Genomic DNA, 22,061 nt, shown 5'->3' on the forward strand with positions numbered 1-22,061 from the left:
AGCACCTGCAAAGTTCCCGGAAATTTCTGGGGGAATGGCCCTAGCCCCACCCTCCAATCCAACAGGTCCCAGACGTGCTCAATGGGATTGACATCCGGGCTCTTTGCTGCCATGGCAGAACACTGACATTCCTGTCCTGCAGGAAATCACGCACAGAACAAAGCAGTATGGCTGTGACTTGTCAGCTGAGGAGGGTCATGTCAGGATGAGCCTGCAGGAAGGGTCAACATTGAGGGAGAGGATGTCTTCCCTGTAACGCATACGAGTTGAGATTGCCTGCAAGGACAACAAGCTTCAGTCCGATGATGCTGTGACACACCGCCCCAGACCATGACGGACCTTTCCACCTCCAAATCGATCCTGCTCGCAGAGTACAGGCCTCCGGATTTAACGCTCACTTTCTTCAGATGCATAAACGCGGAAATCCGATCACATCAGTAAGAGCATTTTTTGCCAAGTCCTGTTCTGTCCAGCGAACGTGGGTTTCTGCCCATTAGGTGAAGTTGTGTGGCGTTGAGTCTGGGTGCAGGACCTGCATCACACAGGCCTACAAGCCTCAGTCCAGCCTCTCTCAGCCTATTGCGGACAGTCTGCAGCGACTTGATGGAGGGATTGTGCGTTCCTGTGTAACTCGGGAAGTTGTTGTTGCCATCTGTATCTGTCACCGCGGGTTGATGTTCGGATGTGTACGGATCCTGGCAGTATTGTTACACGTGGTTCTGCCACTGCGGGGACGTCAGCTGTCCGTCCTGCTCCCTGTAGCGCTTGGTCTTTAGGCGTTCACAGTACGGACATTGCAATTTATGTTGCCCTGGCCACATCTGCAGTCCTCATGCCTCCTTGCAGCATGCCTAAGGCATGTTCACGCAGATGAGCAGGGACCCTGGGCATCTTTCTTTAGGTGTTTTTCAGAGTCAGTAGAAAGGCCTCTTTAGTGTCCTAAGTTTTCATAACTGGGACCTTAATTGCCTACCGTCTGTAAGCTGTTAGTGTCTTAACGACCGTTCCACAGGTGCATGTTCATTAATTGTTTATGGTTCATTGAACGAGGGAAACAATGTTTAAACCCTTTACAATGAAGATCTTTGAAGTTATTTGGATTTTTACGAATTATCATTGAAAGACAGGGTCCTGAAATAGGGAAGTTTTTTGTTGTTGCTGAGTTTAGGACCGCTATTCCATTGATAGCCTATGTAATGTAATCTAAGGTAAGGTAATTTATCATACCAAACAGGTCAAAGCATACTGGAGCAAATGTGCAATCAAGACGTAGGATACTATACGTCCCACAATTTGTACTATATTGTACGACCGCTATTAAATTGGAAGCCTAATATAGTGTAACCTAACATAACGTGACATATCATACTAAATGGTGTGTCTCGGATTTCCGAAATTAATAATACTAAATGCTCTGAGACCAGGTTGCAACCAATCAATGAGTATATACAGTAGAGTGGAGGCTGATGAGTGGAAGACGGCTCTTAATAATGGGTGGAACAGAGCAAATGGAATGGCATCAAACACTTGGAAACCATGTGTTTGATGCATTTTCTACCATTCCACTACTCCACTCCAGCCATTACCACGAGCCCATCCTCCTCAATTAAGGTGCCACCAACCTCTTGTGATACACATAGGCGGAAATCCCAGGGGGGACGGGGGGGACACGACCCCCCCATCCTGGGAAAAATATGATTTGTCCCCCCCAATCTATCACTGTAAACATAACTATGTAATTTCAATAATATTAATAATACGCAATGAAAGCACTTGTGCTGATTATCGACACTTAATAGCGCGTTTTTAAGTTTCAAAAGATTGCGACCACCCCGCCCTTTGCCTCACGATGGTTTGATACACTGCCAGTTCTTTAGCTGGCAAGGTAATAGAGGGCTCGTATCTACTGTCCGAAAGGCACTCAATGTACGTAACTGAAGTGAGGTTAATCCAGTCAATCGCGCCATAGCATTTTTTTTTTAATGTTGGCAGGGTTCACACACTAGCTGAATTTGCAGAGCTAGCGCGCAAACTAAAGCAAACATTAACTAGCAAGCTAGCTAGTACCTATTCCATTAATGTGGCGTCGTCAAATATGGAATCTTTGCTATCGTCAGTTTATTCCAAGATCAGCATGCAGCTGTAGRGCTTCAAAGTCCCTGTGATAAGGTTAGCGATAAACTGAAGTCCAAACTGAACAGAACTACACTCTCTTATACCATTGTCTTAAATATATTTAAATGGTCTCGTTGCAAAACCTAAATGTCTGGCTAGTGAAAGTTTTTACATTTATTTTATTTCACCTTTATTTAACCAGGTAGCAAAGATATTAGCAAACACCACAGAAACGAATTGGTGCTGCGCTAGCTTTTACAAATTCAGCTATTGTTGGAAGCCAGCCAATATTGAAACAAAACTATATTAAAATTAGAAAAGGTTTGCAGCATATGTGTGTAAATGTGTGTGTGTGCAGCTTAGACCGGCCAGCCAGCCAGCCAGTAGGTAAAAAAAAGACGGACATGGAGTATTTTTCATTACACAAAAACGCAAAGTAAGAACTCTAGTAGCCTTAATATCTCAAAGACTAGTTGAAAAATGTTCAGTAAGAGAAGTGAAATGCTAATGGAAAGGTTTCACAATGATGTCATTAGGCAGAGCAGGCAACAGATGGCACACAGACAGCAGAGCTGGACAGATATGCAGGGACAAGACTGGCAGAGACAGGGAGTCTCAGGTAAGTTTGTTGAGTCTTTGTTTGGCAACATTATGAAAGGTTCTCAATTTTTTGACTTGTAAAATAGGGACATAATTGGAAATGCCATGGATACCCCCACTCTCAACTTAAACTGATGTGACTAAACTAAGATTTGTTTATGGCAATGGTATTGCTGTTGTGATTAATTGTGTAGTTTTGGGGTACCGGTAGTTACGAGTACAAGCAATCACCTTATTTATTTTCTAAGAGACAGACTGTGAGTCAGTGAGGTGGTGAAAGGGAAAGAGCCAGGGAGAGAGACTTCAGAGAAACATGTCACAGCCACGGCAGGACCAGGTGTCACCCTTGTTGCCAGCAGCCACCAGTATAGGGGACAGTGGCACAGCATGTCCCAGTTACCTCAGTGATGGCACAAAACCATATCAGCCACACCCACAATTTTTGAACCGCAAACTCTTGCCAACAGAGTGTTGACGTTTCAAGAGGCCCAAAGCACAGAATGAAATTCTGAACATCATGGCCAATACAATCATTCGAGCATTGCAGCTGAGATTAGGTCTCTTCCGATTTGCTACAATTTTCATTAATTGTTGATGGTACTCAAGATGTCTCTGGTGCTGAACAGGAGAGTGTCTTTCTGCGTTATGTTGACCATAACCTTGTCCCTCACGAGGAGTTTATTGGGCTATACAGGGTGTCGGAGACAACAGGCGAGGGCATTGCGAAAGTGGCAACTGATGTGTTGTTGAGGCTCAATTTGCCCATGTCTGGTGTAACAGTATAACTTTAAACCGTCCCCTCGCCCCGACACGGGCGCGAACCAGGGACCCTCTGCACACATCAACAACGGTCGCCCACGAAGCATCGTTACCCATCGCTCCACAAAGGCCACGGCCCTTGCAGAGCAAGGTGCAACACTACTTCTAGGTTTCAGAGCAAGTGACGTAACTGATTGAAACGCTATTAGCGCGTACCCGCTAACTAGCTAGCCATTTCACATCCGTTACACTCACCCCCCTTTCGACCTCCTCCTTTTCCGCAGCAACCAGTGATCCGGGTCACGGCACCAATGTAACAGTTTAACTTTAAACCGTCCCCTCGCCCCGACACGGGCGCGAACCAGGGACCCTCTGCACACATCAACAACTGACACCCACGAAGCGTCGTTACCCATCGCTCCACAAAAGCCACGGCCCTTGCAGAGCAAGGGGAAACCCTACTTCAGTCTCAGAGCAAGTGACGTAACCGATTGAAATGCTATTAGCGCGTACCCGCTAACTAGCTAGCCATTTCACATCCGTTACACTGGCTTACGTAGGCAGAGTTACGATGGTGCCTCAAACATGGCAGGAAAATACACGGGTGCACAGGCAATTGTGAGGAGGCAGCACCCATTAGCCCTCTATGTCCATTGTGGAGCASACTGTGTAAATCTGATTACACAGGCTGGCTGCTCAGCCTCCCCACTGATCCGGGATTCCCTTTCTTGGGTCCATCAGTTAGGTGTCCTCTATGGCCAGTCAGGAAAGTTTAAGAGCATGTTTGAATCAATTGCCACGTCCAAAGAAACAAATCTGCCCACCCTGAAACCCCTCTGTCCAACTAGGTGGACTGTGCGGAATACTGCTATTAGAGCTGTGCTAGGGCAGTATGAGCGGGTACTAAGCAGCCTAGAGGAGATGGCAAAATCTGCATCCAAGACAGCTTCAACTGCCAGTGGCTTATTCGAGCACTTCAGCAAAGGCAAGACTGTGTTGGGCCTCACACTTGCCTCTGCTGTTCTTGGAGAGCTTGAATGTCTAAACATTTCACTGCAGAAGAAAACTCAGACTGTCTCTGGTATGCAGGCTGCAGTCGAGTGTGTGCGGTCATCTTTTAGGGGCACGAGAAATGACGAAAGCTACCTTGCACTGTATGAGAAAGCAACATTGATTGACTCTATTGAATCCATTGAGACYCACTCAAGYCGATTTSCTGMCAAAGCAGTGGATCACTYTAGGGCAGAATMTTTTTAAGTGTTGGATGGTGTGGAGMTTCAGTTTGGCGACCGTTTTGACCAGGACGGTCTAAACATCCTGCAAAAGTTGGAAAGAGCGCTTCTCACGGGGGAGTTGGATGAGTCTCTAGATCAGTACCCTGAGCTGAACATAGATTCTCTTTCAGTGCAGATCCCTCTCTTTCACAACAAATACCCCTGTAGCAGCAGTGGAGAGGCAGCAGAGGTCCTCAGGAGGCTTCCAGTGGAGGTGCGGGGGTTGTTTGACCAAGTTGAGGTGCTGATCAGAATTTTGTTTGTGGTGCCAGTGTCTTCATGTGAGGCTGAGAGGAGTTTCAGTGCACTCCGCAGGTTGAAGACTTGGCTACGGGCTAGCATGGGCCAAGAGAGACTGAACAGCTGTAATGTCTGTAATGTACATAAAGACAGGCTGGACAGTCTCGAGGGAAAATATCGGCCAGCAATTTGTTGGATCCATTGAAACCCGCAAACATGTGTTCGGTTATTTTGTTCAGTAGTGTGTATAGCAGTGGTTCTCAACTTTTTGGGGTACTGGAACCTCTGCATATTTTGAGGCAAGGCAGGCAAGGTTTTGAGCGGTCCTCAGGGACCTCCACTCTATAATATATGTAAACTTACTGGAAACCTTGTGGTACTGACTATATTCATTACACTTTTTTATTTCACGGACACCTTGCCATTAGTCCATGAACCCCTGTTTGAGAACCCCTGGTGTAATTGATATTTGTTATTTTGTTTAGTAGTTTTTAGTACATGACAGTACACTTACAAATGATTTATTTCATGTTATTTTATTTAAAATTGCATACTTTGTMCGACATACTTGTCCATAGCTGCTGTTTGAAGAGTTGAGACACTGACTGAAGGATATTTTGTTTGATTTATTTGGGTTTTTCATTAAAGTAGTTATTTTGCTTTTAGAACTGTACTTATTTTAAGCTTTTTGTTCTTGTAAAGATATTGTAGTAGACTCAGGCCAGTGGCACATTTAATGACTATATAAATGTACCAGAAAAAGTAAAATTAAAAGATCAATTCAATACGGAGACCAACTTTGTGATGGTTCTCAATGGAGACTCTTTTAGATGAGATCACACCATGTTCATTGTATTTATGAAAACTGCACCCATACAGTGTACAGTACCATTGCTACCTACTGGCCTTTCTTGATATTGCTGGTTGTAAGTATGAATACCTGCATACATACTGGACTAGTAAGGAGCACTGCTATAACTATTATTAGTAGTAGTATTATAATGATTTAAACATTTGAACAAGTTGGGAAAACCCTTCAGTTAACTACTGTAACTACAATTATTCAGTTGTAGGAATTATGGTTCCTCAATATACATTTAACATATTACAACGTAGGCTATGTGTTACAGCACTACTTTTGGTGTCCCCCTCAGGAATTGCTCTTGAGAAAATGTCATGTAATTGWCCCCTCCAAGGTTGATATCAGATTTTCGCCCCTGGTGATACAGTATCATTAATTTAAAAGTTTAAAAAAATTAAATGTACCAATGCATATTGCCCCTTTAATGAATACATTACATTTATCTTAGCCTGTGATTCGTGGAAGGGTTGGGGTGACGCAAGGCGCAAATTCAGGAACATTAAATGTAATAGGTTCGTGTTCAGAAGGATGCAACGTTTTGGAACGCTATATAGAACAAACATGCATCACTGACATGCAGAATAAGTTATCACATCGGCTCTGTTTGTGGTATTTCTATCTGCAACATTCTAGAATGTGTTCTTACTGAACGTTGCCCCTGGTGAATAACGCCCAGCGCTAAGGAGTAAGTGTATTTCTACTTTTCAGAGTGAGCCAAGTCAACACCAGACGTTCTGTCGGAAGGGGGAAAAGGTAAGAAACAAGTGCATTGTACATATGCAGATATGTTTTTCTATGGCAATGAATTAGTTGTATAAGTTCTCCATACTACAAATACATATAGGCTACTATATTGGTTTGTTTGTTGGCATAACTTATACGAATATAATCACTAAAAAGTAATGACAGATACATTTTATTCATACGAATAAACAAATAAACTGCTTTTGGACGTTCCAATACAATTATAATAAAGTCGTGCAGATCCGTAGGCTAAGCTACCCAGAGAGAAAAGAAATGTAGGAACTATAGGCATGAGCCACTATCAATTGTAGGCTAAGTCTTACAGCGAAATACCTACTAGTATAGAGGATATTTGCTTTAATTGCTGTGACAGAGGCAAATGTGGTTATTATAAGAAATTGTTAGCCTATAAATTCACAGTTGGATAAAAAAAAGTGTAATAGCCAATTACCACAGGCTGTGGTGCTGGTTATAAAACGGGCAGACGGTTTCAGTTAGCACACTATTGACCGGGGAACACCCCTTTCCTCTTATTGTCAATAAATTAAAGAAATTCACCTACACTAGAACACTGTCACAATCACATTGGTTAGTAGCTTAATATGTATTTCTAATTTTAATTATACAAGCACTTGAACAGTGGGTGTGTGGACATAGGGCTGTTTAACCGGCGGACTGGGACCATAAATCAGCTCTGGCATTTCTAACACACCGGCCCATTTCTTTCCTTGAGGCCCCCATTATTAACCAGAAAAAAGTCGTAYCTGTATTGAAGTGGCATGTTTTTAGGCACTGTCAAAACAACCGAGATTCCCTAAGGTTGAACTGCGTTAGAGCTGTCAAATCCACAAGCGGCTCCTGGCATTAGGTCTATACCTAAAGCGGACATTGCCTTTGGCTGCATGCAGTCAAATGAAGAGAAATCCCATTCAACCTTGTTTACAAGTTTGAACACTTGAATGTGAGATATAATGTAATCTACACCTTGATTAGGCTGATAGAAATCCAAATTATTTCGTTTAATGATTTTCAATTTGACCGTCATTATTTATAGCCTACACTTTATCTTTCTAAACTTCTATGGTGAGTGMGACGGGTGTGGCTTTTTGTGGCAATGATAAGGAGCAGCTGCTCATCGACAGCTCCAACGCAGTTCGGTTACACACACCTCCGACACCACCAAAACGTCAGCTATGCGAGTGTCGGCTATTGCCGGTTAACAATAGGAAAAGGCAGTCTTTCCTCACTTGGTAACGGCCCTGGGGACTTTATGTAGCAACCACCTAGTAGACCGCATCTAGTAACTGCTAGTGGTGAAGGAGAGCAGGCTACCAAGGTAGAGGGGGAGTTTAGTTTACCCAGAAGGGCTTTATAGATGAACCAGAGAGAATGATAGGGGCTTCTAATGGCCAAATTTTAGCATGAGCAGCGCCATTGAGGGTTTCAAACCATGCTTCCGCCATTTTAAAGTAGTCAATATAGTCAACTGGGTGGGGATTATAGGTTGTAGCCTCAATGGCGCTACCCATGCTGTCACAGACACTATAATAGCACATATATAAAGATGAGTCCTCTATGAACCACCATTTGATACAAGGCGCAAAGGTGGTTGACAATTTATTTTAAAAACGCGGAGATGCATGATAAACAGTCTCTTTAACACAGAAGAGGCTGCATGCAGATACAATAAGTCTCCATAATCAATTACAGAAAGAAAAGTGTCTTGAACAAGCTGCTTTCTAGCCTCAAACAGGAAGAAAGCCTTGTTATGCAAATAAACACCCAACTGTAAGCACATTTCTGAAATTGTTGTATGGCATTAACCTTTACTTATTAATGCTATCTATTCTTCTTGATGGTTTTTCCAGTTTGAGGAATTGCTCATCCACTTTGCAAAACATGTCTTGATGAACATCCAGAACTGTTGGCTTGTTCCACTTATTTTCACCAGACATGACAACATTGGATCAGTTGCCACCCTATTGCCTTGCATTTCCATTACTGCAGTCCTATGATGCAATTGAGAAAATTGAATGCGTATGCCAAGAACTACCTAATACTGATTTTACACTTGATCTCATTTGAGTTGGAATTTCATTATTGTCACACCCCTGCCTAACCCCTGAAGGATGTAATTGTCCAAAGGTTGAAATGATTTGAATCAATGGTACTCTTCTACATCATAGAGGTAYATAGTTGATTATTGATTTATAATTCCCCCCCCCAAAATGAGTAGACGTGGCACTATGCATCACTTTTATTTATTATACTTTAAAAGGGCAATTAATGTCCATTTTGTTTAGTCATTGATTCTCGCTTTCTTTACACTGCCTGTCTGCTGTTTTTGACCTTTTATCTGAACACTATCTAGTGTAAACCACAGTGCCTCAGGAAGACTCCACTGCCCGCTAAGCTCAGACAGGAAACTGTTGTGGTTCACTGCAAAATAACTGTTAGACGGGGCATTTTTTGTCTTTAGGCATTCTCTGTTTGTTCTTTGTAAATGTTTTGTTGAAAATGTTATCTTTTTAAATTCATAATCAGAGGATGAACACGTGTGTCTTTCTGTGAATCTAATGCTGACTGCATGTTTATAGAATATAATTTTCTATGCATTCGTGTTACAATTTCTTTATTTCAAATTGAAAACTATTTTCCTCAGTAATGACTGTCTCAGTCATCTTATGTTTGTCATACTGTAGGAAGCATGTTGTTTAAAACAATTCTGCAGACATATTTTGGGCATAGAACTGCAACAAAGGTTTTTTTTCACTTTACTAATGAAATAGTAATTGAAATTATTAGCAATATCGAAAGGTTTTGTTATAAATGACCCATAAACGATGGAGATTAATTGGGTTTTCTGCCCATGATATCATTTATGGTACTCCAAAGCATTTTTCCAATGTCATTTATCTTGGTTTCGTAATATAATTTCTTATTTTTGTTAAATTCAGTCACCAAATTTCTCAATTTATAGTATGTCAACCAATCAGAGCTTAAGACTGTGTCATCTAAAATAGTTGTTCTTTGTACGGGGACAGGAAACACAGATGTATTTGTGGCCCATTTTAAAAGCAAGTCTTGTTTTTCCTCATTACAGAGCAACAAGGATGAGAAGGTCTTCTCGTTTGCCTGAGGTGACAGCTTTACTTGTGATAGGCATTCTGTGCTTGGTCATCATTTTTTTTAAAGAGGACATTCCTCTTGATGAACCCTCTAACCATGTCCAGATAAACAGAATGGAATCAACCTACCAAAACAGACCCCAGAAACCAACCAGTGAGAGCGCAGGTGTTTTCACCTGGGGCCATTGTCAACGGAATGAGTCTGCCGCCAATGTGTCAGGGTTTTCCTCTCTGCCTGATCACATCCAAGACTTCCTRTTCTATCGTCACTGCCGCCACTTCCCAATGCTGCTGGACGTACCTGATAAATGTGGAGGCCCTCACAAGTCTGCTGATGTCTTCCTTCTGCTGGTCATAAAAAGCTCACCTGTGAATTACGACCGCCGTGAGGTTCTACGGAAAACCTGGGCCAAGGAGAGACTGCAGAACGAAGTGTGGATCCGCAGGATTTTTCTCTCTGGAACCACAAGCACAGGCTTTGAGAAGCACACGCTAAACAAGCTTTTACGACTGGAGAATCGTGAGCATAATGATATCTTGCAGTGGGACTTCAACGACTCCTTCTTCAACCTCACCCTGAAGCAAATCGTGTTCTTAGAGTGGATGGACAAGAACTGCCGCCAGGCCAGATTTCTCTTCAACGGTGACGATGATATCTTCGCCAACACAGATAACATGGTGGACTTCCTTCAGAGCCAGAAAAACAAAGATGTTGACATGCACCTTTTTGCGGGCTATCTAATCCGCTATGTCGGACCCATTAGAGAGTCAGGGAGCAAATACTATGTCCCAGTCCAGGTTCAAGAGTCAGACTCATATCCCCCTTATTGTGGTGGAGGGGGCTTCCTGCTCTCTGGATACACAGCTATGGTAATTTACAAAATGTCCCATACCATTCCCATTTTGCCAATTGACGACGTCTACATGGGAATGTGTCTGGAAAAGGCTGGTCTTACGCCAGAGTCCCATTTTGGTATCAGGACTGCTGGACTGCAAGTCCCCTCCCAAAAAGTGGACGCTTACGACCCTTGTTATTACAGGGAAATAATTCTAGTACACAGATTTCTACCCCATCAGATATATATTATGTGGCATGGAATACATGAACCTAACTTAAAATGTGGGAAGTTGCAAGGTTCACTATAACCCTTGAAAGCAGTTGCCTGCTCAGATTTCTTTTTCAAATCTTTTTTGCCAAGCAATTACTGAGGTGTGCTCTCTCAAAGCAGGTTTTATTCCTGCTGTATTTCTCTAGTGTACACCACAGTGCCTCAGGAAGACCCCACCACTCGCTAAGCTCAGATAGGAAACTGCAAAATAACAATATGTTAGACAGGGCATTCTTTGTCTTTAGGCATTCTCTGTTTGCTGTTTGTACATTTTATATTTTTAAATGAATAATCAGAGGATGAACACCTGTMTGTCTTTCTGTGAATCTAATGCTGACTGAATGTTTATAGAATATAATTTTATATCCATTTGTATAACAATTGTGAACAGATCAGATTGTCCGAAGCACCCTACACAGGTGGGAGACATAAAATGAACAGACCAGAGGCAGTGGTTGTGGTTTCCTTTTCTTTTGTATCATTTACTAAACGGGTCTTCTTTCGCCCGACAAAATAACTCCAGTACAGGGGACGTCCAACGCTGAAACACCAGCGTAACAAAACATGAACTAAGCTGTTGACCTAAAGGGAAAGCAAAACAATAAACAGCTTCTCCCGTCTTAGACTATCGTCTACACATAACAGTTAGAGGAGGAACGCTACTCTCTACCTAAAGCCTGTCTTGGTTAACAGAGAGACAAGGTGCCCAGTCACAGATGCTTTCTCCGAGGTAGGAAAAACTGACGTCCTCACAGGTCCCCGTCTCTACTCCCAATCCTCCCCCAGCTCCTCTCCTGGCACACCTATATAGAGGATTATTATTTTTTATTTATTAAAAAAACAAATCATTTAAAAAAGCAATTAGTGAGCCCAGCTGTGTACTAATTGGCTTCACACTGAGTACCTCTCCCCTGAGGAGGGTGCTGTCGTTTCGTCTTCATCTGGCTGGTTGCAAATTGCGTGTGTGATTTATTTGCCTTAATCACACACACACACACACACACACACACACACACACACACACACTTTTAATTATCATTTCGGTCATTTGTGTGGTATTAAAAAGAGTTGTATAATGTCTCCAGTCATGTAAAACTAGGTACAATTGTATGAAATAATTTTCTATAAAGGCCTATTCTTTCCCGGACCCGCAAATAATAGATGCATGCAATGCTTTATTATAAAGGGGATTTTTTGGGGGGGGGTTCCAGGTTTCCACTTTATTGCTATCGCAATCTGACCATGTCAGAATCAGATCAGTGATTAAAAGAAGGAAGGCACAGTAAGTAGCACAATCATTCCATCTCATCATTTATGCTGTTTTGAAAGGACGATAATTATTCAATGCCAGTGAGTTACGACTGAACATGTATCTAACTTTAATATTTTGCCTTTGTTCATTTTCTAATTGGTTTATTTTAATGGATTAGGGACATATACAAATTAACATTAGAAACAGGTATTCAATTAATGCATCATAGTTTAAGCAATTTTTCAACGCTACTTGTGATACAATTAGCTGATTTTCCATGGCCACACACACACACACACGTGTCATTATTTGGCTAATAATGGGGGCCTCGAAAAAAATGGGCCAGTGTGGGGGCTTCCAGGAAAAAACATTATCCGTTGTGTTAGAAATGCCAGAGCAGTCCGCCCCTGGGTCAGGAAGATCAGATCACAATGCTATTTTAATCATCTACACTTGTCCAAACATTTGGGAACAGTCAGAATATGGACAAGATCAGGACAAAGGATGCATGTTAGCACCAGGTATACATTTTAGTATTTGTATTTATTATGGATCCCCATTAGCTGCTGCCTTGGCAGCAGGCCCATACTCCACTACCACATATCTACAACGCAAAATCCATGTGTACGTGTGTGTATAGTGCATATGTTATCATGTATGCATGTGTCTGTGCATATGTTTGTTACTTCACAGTCCCGCTGTTCCATAAGGTGTATTTGTACCTGCTTTTTAAATCTGATTCTACTGCTGGCATCAGTTACCTGATGTGGAATAGAGTTCCATGTAGTCATGGCTTTATGTAGTACTGTGTGCCTTCCATAGTCTGTTCTGGACATGGGAACTGTGAAGAGACCTCTGGTGGCATATGCATGGGTGTCCGAGCTGTGTGCTAGTTTTTTTAAACAGTCAGCTTGGTACTTTCAGCTTGTCAACACCTCTTACAAAAACATGTAATGAGGAAGTCAATCTCTCTTCCACTTTGAGCCATGAGAGATTGGGCTGAGCTGGACCCAAGGAAAGAAATAAGCATTCAAAAACACCCCTAAGCTAGACTAGCCTACTTCAACAACAGCTAACTAACCAAAAATACAGAGGGTGGTCCGCCCAGTTCTAACTAGTGTATTTAGACAAAGTTTACCTACGGGTAGTGTATGCCCATGGGCGACCTGTCTGGTTACCCCCTTTTCCCACCATCAAACAAACACTCAAACACCATAACAAAACAATACTCACAGGTGGGGACAAAGTGACATGTAGTTGCAAAAACCAAACAAGAGAGCTACAGACAGATGGCATTGACAGAGATATTGAGCTACAGAGAGACTGAAACACAAAGAGATCGAGCTCCAGAGAAAACAACTGACAGGGTTTTTAAACCAAGGGAAAGGGAATGTGATTGGGTAAGGGAAAAGGAGCAGGTTTCTTCCGATTAGCGACTGATTGGCGAATGATGATTGTCACCTGTGAGGGGAGAAGGAGAGAAAATAAATACACACAGGATACACACACACAGGATACCTGTATCCGTAAAAGAGATTGACATGCATGTCATTAATGTTAGCTCTCCGTTTACTTTTAAGGGCCAGCCGTGCTGCCCTGTTCTGAGCCAAGCAATTTTCCCAAGTCCCTCTTTGTGGCACCTGACCACACGACTGAACAGTAGTCTAGGTGCGACAAAACCAGGGCCTGTAGGACCTGCCTTGTTGATAGTGCTGTTAAGAAGGTAGAGCAGCGCTTTATTATGGACAGACTTTTCCCCATCATAGCTACTGTTGTGTCAATATGTTTTGACCATGACAGTTTACATTTCAGGGTTACTCCAAGCAGTTTAGTCACCTCAACTTGCTCAATTTCCACATTATTCATTTTGAGATGTAGTTGAGGTTTAGGGTTTAGTAGATGATTTGTCTCAAATACAATGCTTTTAGTTTAGGAAATATTTAGGACTAACTTATTCCTTGCTACCCATTCTGAAAATAACTGCAGCTCTTTGTTAAGTGTTGCAGTCATTTCAGTCGCTGTAGTTACTGACGTGTATAGTGTTGAGTCATCTGCATACATATGTAACGGATGTGAAATGGCTAGCTAGTTAGCGGTGGTGCGCGCTAATAGCCTTTCAATTGGTGACGTCACTTGCTCTGAGACCTTGAAGTAGTGGTTCCCCTTGCAGAGGGGAACCCTCGTGGCTTTTGTGGAGCGATGGGTAACGACGCTTCGTGGGTGACTGTTGTTGATGTGTGCAGAGGGTCCCTGGTTGTCGGGACGAGGGGACGGACTAAAGTAAAACTGTTACATTGGTGCCGTGACCCGGATCACTGGTTGCTGCGGAAAGGAGGAGGTCGAAAAGGGGGTGAGTGTAACGGATGTGAAATGGCTAGCTAGTTAGCGGTGGTGCGCGCTAATAGCCTTTCAATCGGTGACATCACTTGTTCTGAGACCTTGAAGTAGTGGTTCCCCTTGCTCTGCAAGGGCCCCGGCTTTTGTGGAGCGATGGGTAACGATGCTTCATGGGTGACTGTTGTTGATGTGTGCAGAGGGTCCCTGGTTCGCGCCCGGGTCGGGGCGAGGGGACAGACTAAAGTAAAACTGTTACACATACACACCCTGGCCTTACTCAAACCCAATAGCATGTCTTTAAGTAAAGATTGAAAAAAGCAAGGGGCCTAAACAACTACCCTTGGGAATTCCTGCTTCTGCCTGGATTATGTTTGAGAGGCTTCCATTAAAGAACACCCTCTGTGTTCTGTTAGACAGGTAACTCTTTATCCACATTATAGCAGGGGGTACATCCATTTTTCCAGCAGCAGACTATGATCGATAATGTCAAAAGCTGCACTGAAGTCTAACAAGACAGCCCCCACAATCATTTTATCATCAGTTTCTCTCAGCCAATCATTAGTCATTTGTGTAAGTGCCGGGCTTGTTGAGTGTCCTTCCCTATGTGCGTGCTGAAAGTCTGTTGTCAATTTGTTTACTGTGAAATAGCACTGTATCTGGTCAAACACAATTTTTTCTAGAAGTTTACTAAGGGTTGGGAACAGGCTGATTGGTCAGGCTATTTGAGCCAGAAAAGGGGGCTTTACTATTCTTGGGTTGACTTTAGCTTCCCTACAGGCCTGAGGGCACACACTTTCTAGTCTGCTTAAATTGAAGATGTGGCAAATAGGAGTGGCAATATCGTCCGCTATTATCCTCAGTAATTTTCCATCCAGATTGTCAGACCCCTCTTCCACATTTGACTTTACGTAATTCAAGACAATTCTTGTCTTTCATAATTTGGTCAGATATACTTGGATGTGTAGTGTCAGTGTTTGTGGCTGGCATGTCATCCCTAAGTTTGTTTATCTTGCCAATGAAAAAGTAATTAAAGTATTTGGTAAGATCAGTGGGTTTTGTGATAAATGAGCCATCTGATTCAATGAATGATGGAGCCGAGTTGGCTTTTTTCCCCAAAATGTAATTTAAGGTGCTCCAAAGCTTTTTAGTATCATTCTTTATATCATTTATCTTTGTTTCATAGTATAGTTTATTTTTATTTAGCTTAGTCACATGATTTCTTCCTTTTCAGTACGTTTGCCAATCAGTTGGGCTGCCAGACTTATTTGCTATACCTTTTGCCTCATCCCTCTCAACCATACAATTTTTCAATTCCTCATCAATCCAAGGGGATTTAACAGTTCTTACAGTCATTTTCTTAATGGGTGCTTGCTTATTAGTAACTGGAATAAGCAATTTCATAAATGTGTCAAGTGCATCGTCTGGTTGCTACTAATTACACACCACAGACCAGCAAACATTCTTTATATCATCAACATATGAATCACTACAAAACTTATTGTATGACCTCTTATACACTATATTAGGCCCAGCCTTTGGGACTTTGGTTTTCCTATATACAGCGGTTACCGGTACAGAGTCAATGTGCGGGGGCACCGGTGTCGAGGTAATTTAAGGTATGGCCATTTTTGTAGGGGTTGTTACATTTTTCGTAAGGGAAGTCTTTCTAAACCTACATTTTTTGGGGGTTTCAAATTTCCTGCATTGCAGGAAAGTTCTCCTGCAACAGGGTGATTAAATTAAGATCCTACATTTGTACTTTGTCTGTTATGCAGTTGGTATTGAATAACACGTTTTATTTAATTTACTTGATATACAGTGCATTCGGAAAGTATTCAGACCCCTTCTCTTTTTCAACATTTTGTTACATTACAGGCTTATTCTAAAATGGATTAAATAACATATTTTCCTCATCAATCTACACACAATACCCCATAATGACAAAGTGAAAACAGGTTTTTAGATGATTTTTTTATACAAATATATTAAAAATAAAAACAGAAATACCTTATTTACATAAGTATTCAGAGAAGGTCTACTGTCGACAAATAGCCTTTTCAAGGCAATGTTCATGTGTTTTAATAAAACCACAATCACACTGAGCCAGTTGCACAAAGTAAAACGAAGTAATTTCACAATAAGCATTGATAATGTGTTGCTTTACTACTAGGATATCGATCCAAATAAAAAAAAATGAATTCTATAGCCTATTCCCAGGATGTTTTAGAAATAAATTCTAGCATGTCCTTTTGAATATTGGTTTAATACCAGAGCATGTCGTCATTGGCTAGATGAAATGGACGTTTTCTTTAAGGATTAATTAAGTCAGCATGCACTGTAGGTGACGTCATAAGTGTCTGCTTCCACTCGGAGCTGCAATGTTGACATATTCAAGGAAGAGGCATTTTCCAGTATAAGGAGTACCCAGCCATCAAGTCATTCCTGATGAGTCATAGGTTTCTGCTGCTGCGAATGTTTTCGCTGGCACTCCCCTTACACGATTTACCACCCTGTAAAGGAGTGGGTATTTTTACAGTTTGTCTATTTTTATTGTTTTTAATAACTTGCCCAGGGACTGCGGTTGAAAATTAGCCGGCTGGCTAAAACCTGCACTTTTACTGAAATGTTGATTAATGTGCACTGTCCCTATATAAAAAAAAATCAACTCAAGTGAGATGTGTCAGCTTATGCACACATCCTGGTTTGGTGACACTGAAAAGTTACTACACAAGGTGATAATGTGTTGTATCGCCTCACTGGGGTAGAATTCCGATTTGATTTTGAATAAATAAATAAATACACTGTCAAGTATTACATAGCCCTGAAGATCTTTAACCCTAACCCTAACAGCTATTCAAAATGTACAGACGGTATAACTGTGCACCTCTCTACTACATAAATAAAACAAACAAAAGGTAAGTAATGTAAAATATACTGCGTCCATCAAATATATATAGTATGTATAAGCTGGAAGGAGAAGCCTAAGTGTTACTTTCCATTAGTTTACTCCAATTAGGGGAGGGGTTGCCAAGAGTGTGCACAGCTGTCATCAAGGCAAATGGTGGCTACTTCGAAGAATCTAAAATATATTTAGATTTATTTAAAACAAAAATGGTTACTACATGATTCCATATGTGTTATTTCATGGTTTTGATGTCTTCACTATTATTCTACAATGTAGAAATTAGTAAAAATAAAGAAAAACCCTTGAATGAGTAGGTGTGTCCAAACTTTTAACTGGTACTGTAATAAGAAAATCTCTATAAAAATCTGTCAATTTAAACTAGAGAGCTTTTGTTTGCAGTGGATCCCCCGCATCGGTGGATGTCGCACTTCCACAACTCCGGTGAAAGGTGACAGAGTTAGAGCGGTGTTTGTCAGACCATGAGACATCCTGAAAATCGGTCTTCGCACAAAATTGTCTGTAGCGTCCGAACAGTTTGGTCTACAAACTATTATTACTATTACTATGGTGTTCTCCGTTTTGCCTCCACAAGAGTCTTGGTACCCATCTGAAGTTGGTAGAACCGATCTGCCAACTTCTGTCTGTAGTGTCCGAACAGTTTGGGCTACGCACTAATATGAAACCCCTGTGGAAAGGTGAGACTCTCACGAAAACATTGGTTTTGCTCTAGGGTCTGGAGTATTTGACAATGTTTAGGGCCTTCCTCTGACACCGCCTGGTACAGAGGTCCTGGATGGCAGGAAGCTTGGCCTCAGTGATGTACTGGGCCGTACGCACTACCCTCTGTAGTGCCTTGCGTTCGGAGGCCAAGCAGTTGCAATACCAGGCAGTGATGCAACCAGGCAGGATGCTCTCAATGGTGCAGCTGTATAACCTTTTAAAGATCTGAAGACCCATGCCAAATCTTTTCAGTCTTCTGAGGGGGAAAAGGTTTTGTCATGCCCTCTTCACAACTGTCTTGGTGTGCTTGGACCATGTTAGTTTGTTGGTGATGTGGACACCAAGGAATTGAAGCTCTCAACCTGCTCCACTACAGCCCCGTCGATGAGAATGGGGGGGTGCTCGGTCCTCCTTTTCCTGTAGTCCACAATCATCCCCTTTGTCTTGATCATGTTGAGGGAGAGGTTGTTGTCCTGGCACCACACAGCCAGGTCTCTGACCTCCTCCCTATAGGCTGTCTCGTTGTTGTCGGTGATCAGACCTACCACTGTTGTGTCATCAGCAAACTCAATGATGGTGTTGGAGTCGTGCCTGGCCGTGCTGTCATGAGTGAACATGGAGTACAGGAGGGGACTGAGCACACACCCCTGAGGGGCCTCTGTGTTAAAGATCAGCGTGACGGATGTGTTGTTACCTACCCTTACCACCTGGGGGTGGCCAGTCAGGAAATCCAGGATCCAGTTGCAGAGGGAGGTGTTTAGTCTCCGGGTCCTTAGCTTATTGATGAGCTATGGTGTTGAACACTGAGCTGTAGTCAATGAATAGCATTCTCACATAGGTGTTCCTTTTGTCCAGGTGGGAAAGGGCAGTGTGGAGTGCAATAGAGATTGCATCATCTGTGGATCTGTTAGGGCGGTATGCAAATTGGAGTGGGTCTAGGGTTTCTGGAATAATGATGTTGATGTGAGCCATGACCAGTTTTTCAAATCACTTCATGGCTACAGACGTGAGTGCTACGGGTCGGTAGTCATTTAGGCATGTTACCTTTGTGTTTTTGGGCACAGGGACTATGTTGGTCTGCTTAGAACATGTAGGTATTACAGACTCGGACAGGGAGAGGTTGAAAATGTCAATGAAGACACTTGCCAGTTGGCCAGCGCATGCTCGTAGTACACGTCCTGGTAATCTGTCTGGCCCTGCGGCCTTGTGAATGTTGACCTGTTTAAAGGTCTTACTCATATCAGCTGCGGAGAGCGTGATCACACAGTCGTCCGGTACAGCTGGTGCTCTCATACATGTTTCAGTGTTATTTGCCTCGAAGCGAGCATAGAGGTAGTTTAGCTCATCTGGTAGGCTCGTGTCACTGGGCAGCTCTCGGCTGTGCTTCCCTTTGTAGTCTGTAATGGTTTGCAAGCCCTGCCACATCCGACGAGCGTCAGAGCCGGTGTAGTACAATTCGATCTTAGTCCTGTATTGAAGCTTTGCCTGTTTGTTGGTTCATCGGATGGCATAGCGGGATTTCTTGTAAGCTTCCGGGTTAGAGTCCCGCTGCTTGAAAGCGCAAGCTCTAGCCTTTAGCTCAGTGTGGATGTTGCCTGTAATCCATGGCTTCTGGTTGGAGTATGTACGTACGGTCACTGTGGGGACGACGTCATCGATGCACTTATTGATGAAGCCAATGACTGATGTGGTGTACTCCTCAATGCCATTGGAAGAATCCCGGGACATATTCCAGTCTGTGCTAGCAAAACAGTCCTGTAGCTTAGCATCTGATTCATCCGACCACTTTTTAATTGACCGAGTCACTGGTGCTTCCTGCTTTAGTTTTTTCTTGTAAGCAGGAACCAGGAGGATATAATTATGGTCAGATTTGCCAAATGGAGGGCGAGGGAAAGCTTTGTACGCGTCTCTGTGTGTGGAATAAAGGTGGTCTAGAGTTTTTTTCCCCACTGGTTGCACACTTAACATGAAGGAGGGAACGAAGTAGAACATACTATGGTAAGTCAACGACCAATCCTAGTCACCTGAAGCAAACTGAAATCACACTCAACGGCCCAGTGGATACTGATACTGAGCCTGCCCCCGGAAGCCATTCCTTCCAGGCTATAATACCGGGTTCACATCCATTTCCTCAATTCAGTTCTGCTCTTCAGCGAGCCTAAACTCCCTGACGGCGCGGGGCCAAATATGTTATGCCTCGTTCCCTCCTTCAGGTAACAGAAGTAATATTCATAACTGTTCATTCCCTTTCAGTTGGTCACTTGGTATAACATACTATGGGACCATACATTCACGCTGCAAGCCGGCTCAGAGGGTGACAAATTAGGAAGCCCAAGGCAGCCCAAGCACACACAGGTTCCAACGGCTCCAAACAGGAGTTACAGATGCCACATTTTCCCCTAATACTTACCTGAGAAGCCTGAACTGTCAGAGTTCCATATAGTGAACAAGAACATGCTGCAACTGAAACATATCCCCCCAGCATGATGCTGCCACCACCATGCTTCACTGTAGGGATGCTGCCACCACCATGCTTCGCCGTAGGGATGGTGCCAGTTTCCTCCAGACGTGACGCTTGGCATTCAGGACAACAAGTTCAATCTTGGTTTCACCAGACCAGAGAATCTTGTTTCTCATGGTCTGAGAGTCCTTTAGGTGCCTTTTGGCAAACTCCAAGTGCGCTGTCATGTGCCTTTTACTGAGGAGTGGCTTCCTGGCCACTCTACCATAAAGGCATGATTGGTGGAGTGCTACAGAGCTGGTTGTCCTTCTGGAAGATTCTCCCATCTCCACAGAGGAACTCTGGAGCTCTGTCAGAGTGACCATTGGGTTCTTGGTCACCTTCCTGACCAAGGCCCTTCTCCCCCGAGGCCACTGTGTTCTTGGGGACATTCAATGCTGCAGAAATGTTTTGGTAGCCTTCCCCAGATCTGTGCCTCGACACAATCCTGTCTCAGCGCTCTACGGACTCTAATTCCTTTGACCTCATGGCTTGGTTTTTTCTCTGACATGCACTGTCAACTGTGGGACCTTATATAGACAGGACTGTGTGTTTCCAAATCATGTCCAATCAATTGAAAATGATTGAAAATGATTTTTTAAATACATTTTAGAATAAGGCTGCAACATAACAAAATGTGGAAAAAGTCAAGGGGTCTGAATACTTTCCGAATGTACTGAATAATAGTGTATAGACAATATGGACAGTATATGAATAGAAAAGGTGTGTACAGCAGTAGTTATATAGGATGAGCATAACTATAATACAGTATATACATATAAAGTGGATAAAACAGTGTGTAAACATTACTAAAGTGACCAGTGTTCAATGATTATGTACTGTACATAGGGCAGCAGTCTCTAAGATGCAGGGTAGCGTACCGGGTGGTAGCCAGCTAGTAACAGTGACTAAGGTTCAGGGCAGGGTACTGGGCAGAGGCCAGCTAGTGGTGACTGTTTAAAAGTATAATGGCCTAGAGATAGAAGCTGTTTATCAGTCTCTTGGTCCCAACTTTGAACCCGAGTGGTGCAGCGGTCTAAGGCACTGCATCTCAGTGCTAGAGGCGTCACTACAGACCCTGGTTCAATTCCAGGCTGTATCACAACTGGTCGTGATTGGTAGTCCTATAGGGCGGTGCACAATTGGCCCAGCGTCGTCCGGGTTAGGGTTTGGCCGGGGTAGGCTGTAATTGTAAATAAGAATTTGTTCTTAACTGACTTGCCTAGTTAAATAAAGGTTTAAAAAATAAAAAACCTGTACTCAGGCCGTGGCTTGAGTGATGATCTTCTTGGCCTTCCTGTGACACCGGGTTCTGTAGATGTCAAGGACGGCAGGCAGTGTTCCCCATGTGATGCGTTGGGCTTTCCGCACCACCCTCTGGAGAGCCCTGTGTTTGTGGACATTGCAATTGCTGTACCAGGTGTTGATATAGCCCAACAGGATGCTCTCAATGGTGCATCTGTAAAAGTTTGTGAGGGTCTTATGGGCTAAGCTGAAACTCTTCAGCCTCCTAAGG

At 42.9% G+C, this 22,061-nt stretch overlaps 1 protein-coding gene and 1 pseudogene across 1 annotated transcript in view; both read left to right on the forward strand.

Moving 5' to 3' along the window:
• Positions 1 to 22,061, forward strand: part of LOC111975565 (KN motif and ankyrin repeat domain-containing protein 3) — a 381,145-nt gene that overhangs the window by 73,456 nt on the left and 285,628 nt on the right. The window lies entirely within an intron of this gene.
• On the forward strand, positions 6,386 to 11,278 carry LOC111975546 (N-acetyllactosaminide beta-1,3-N-acetylglucosaminyltransferase 3 pseudogene; annotated as a pseudogene).

Source organism: Salvelinus sp. IW2-2015, linkage group LG16 (assembly GCF_002910315.2).
Source record: "Salvelinus sp. IW2-2015 linkage group LG16, ASM291031v2, whole genome shotgun sequence".
NCBI lineage: Eukaryota > Metazoa > Chordata > Actinopteri > Salmoniformes > Salmonidae > Salvelinus > Salvelinus sp. IW2-2015.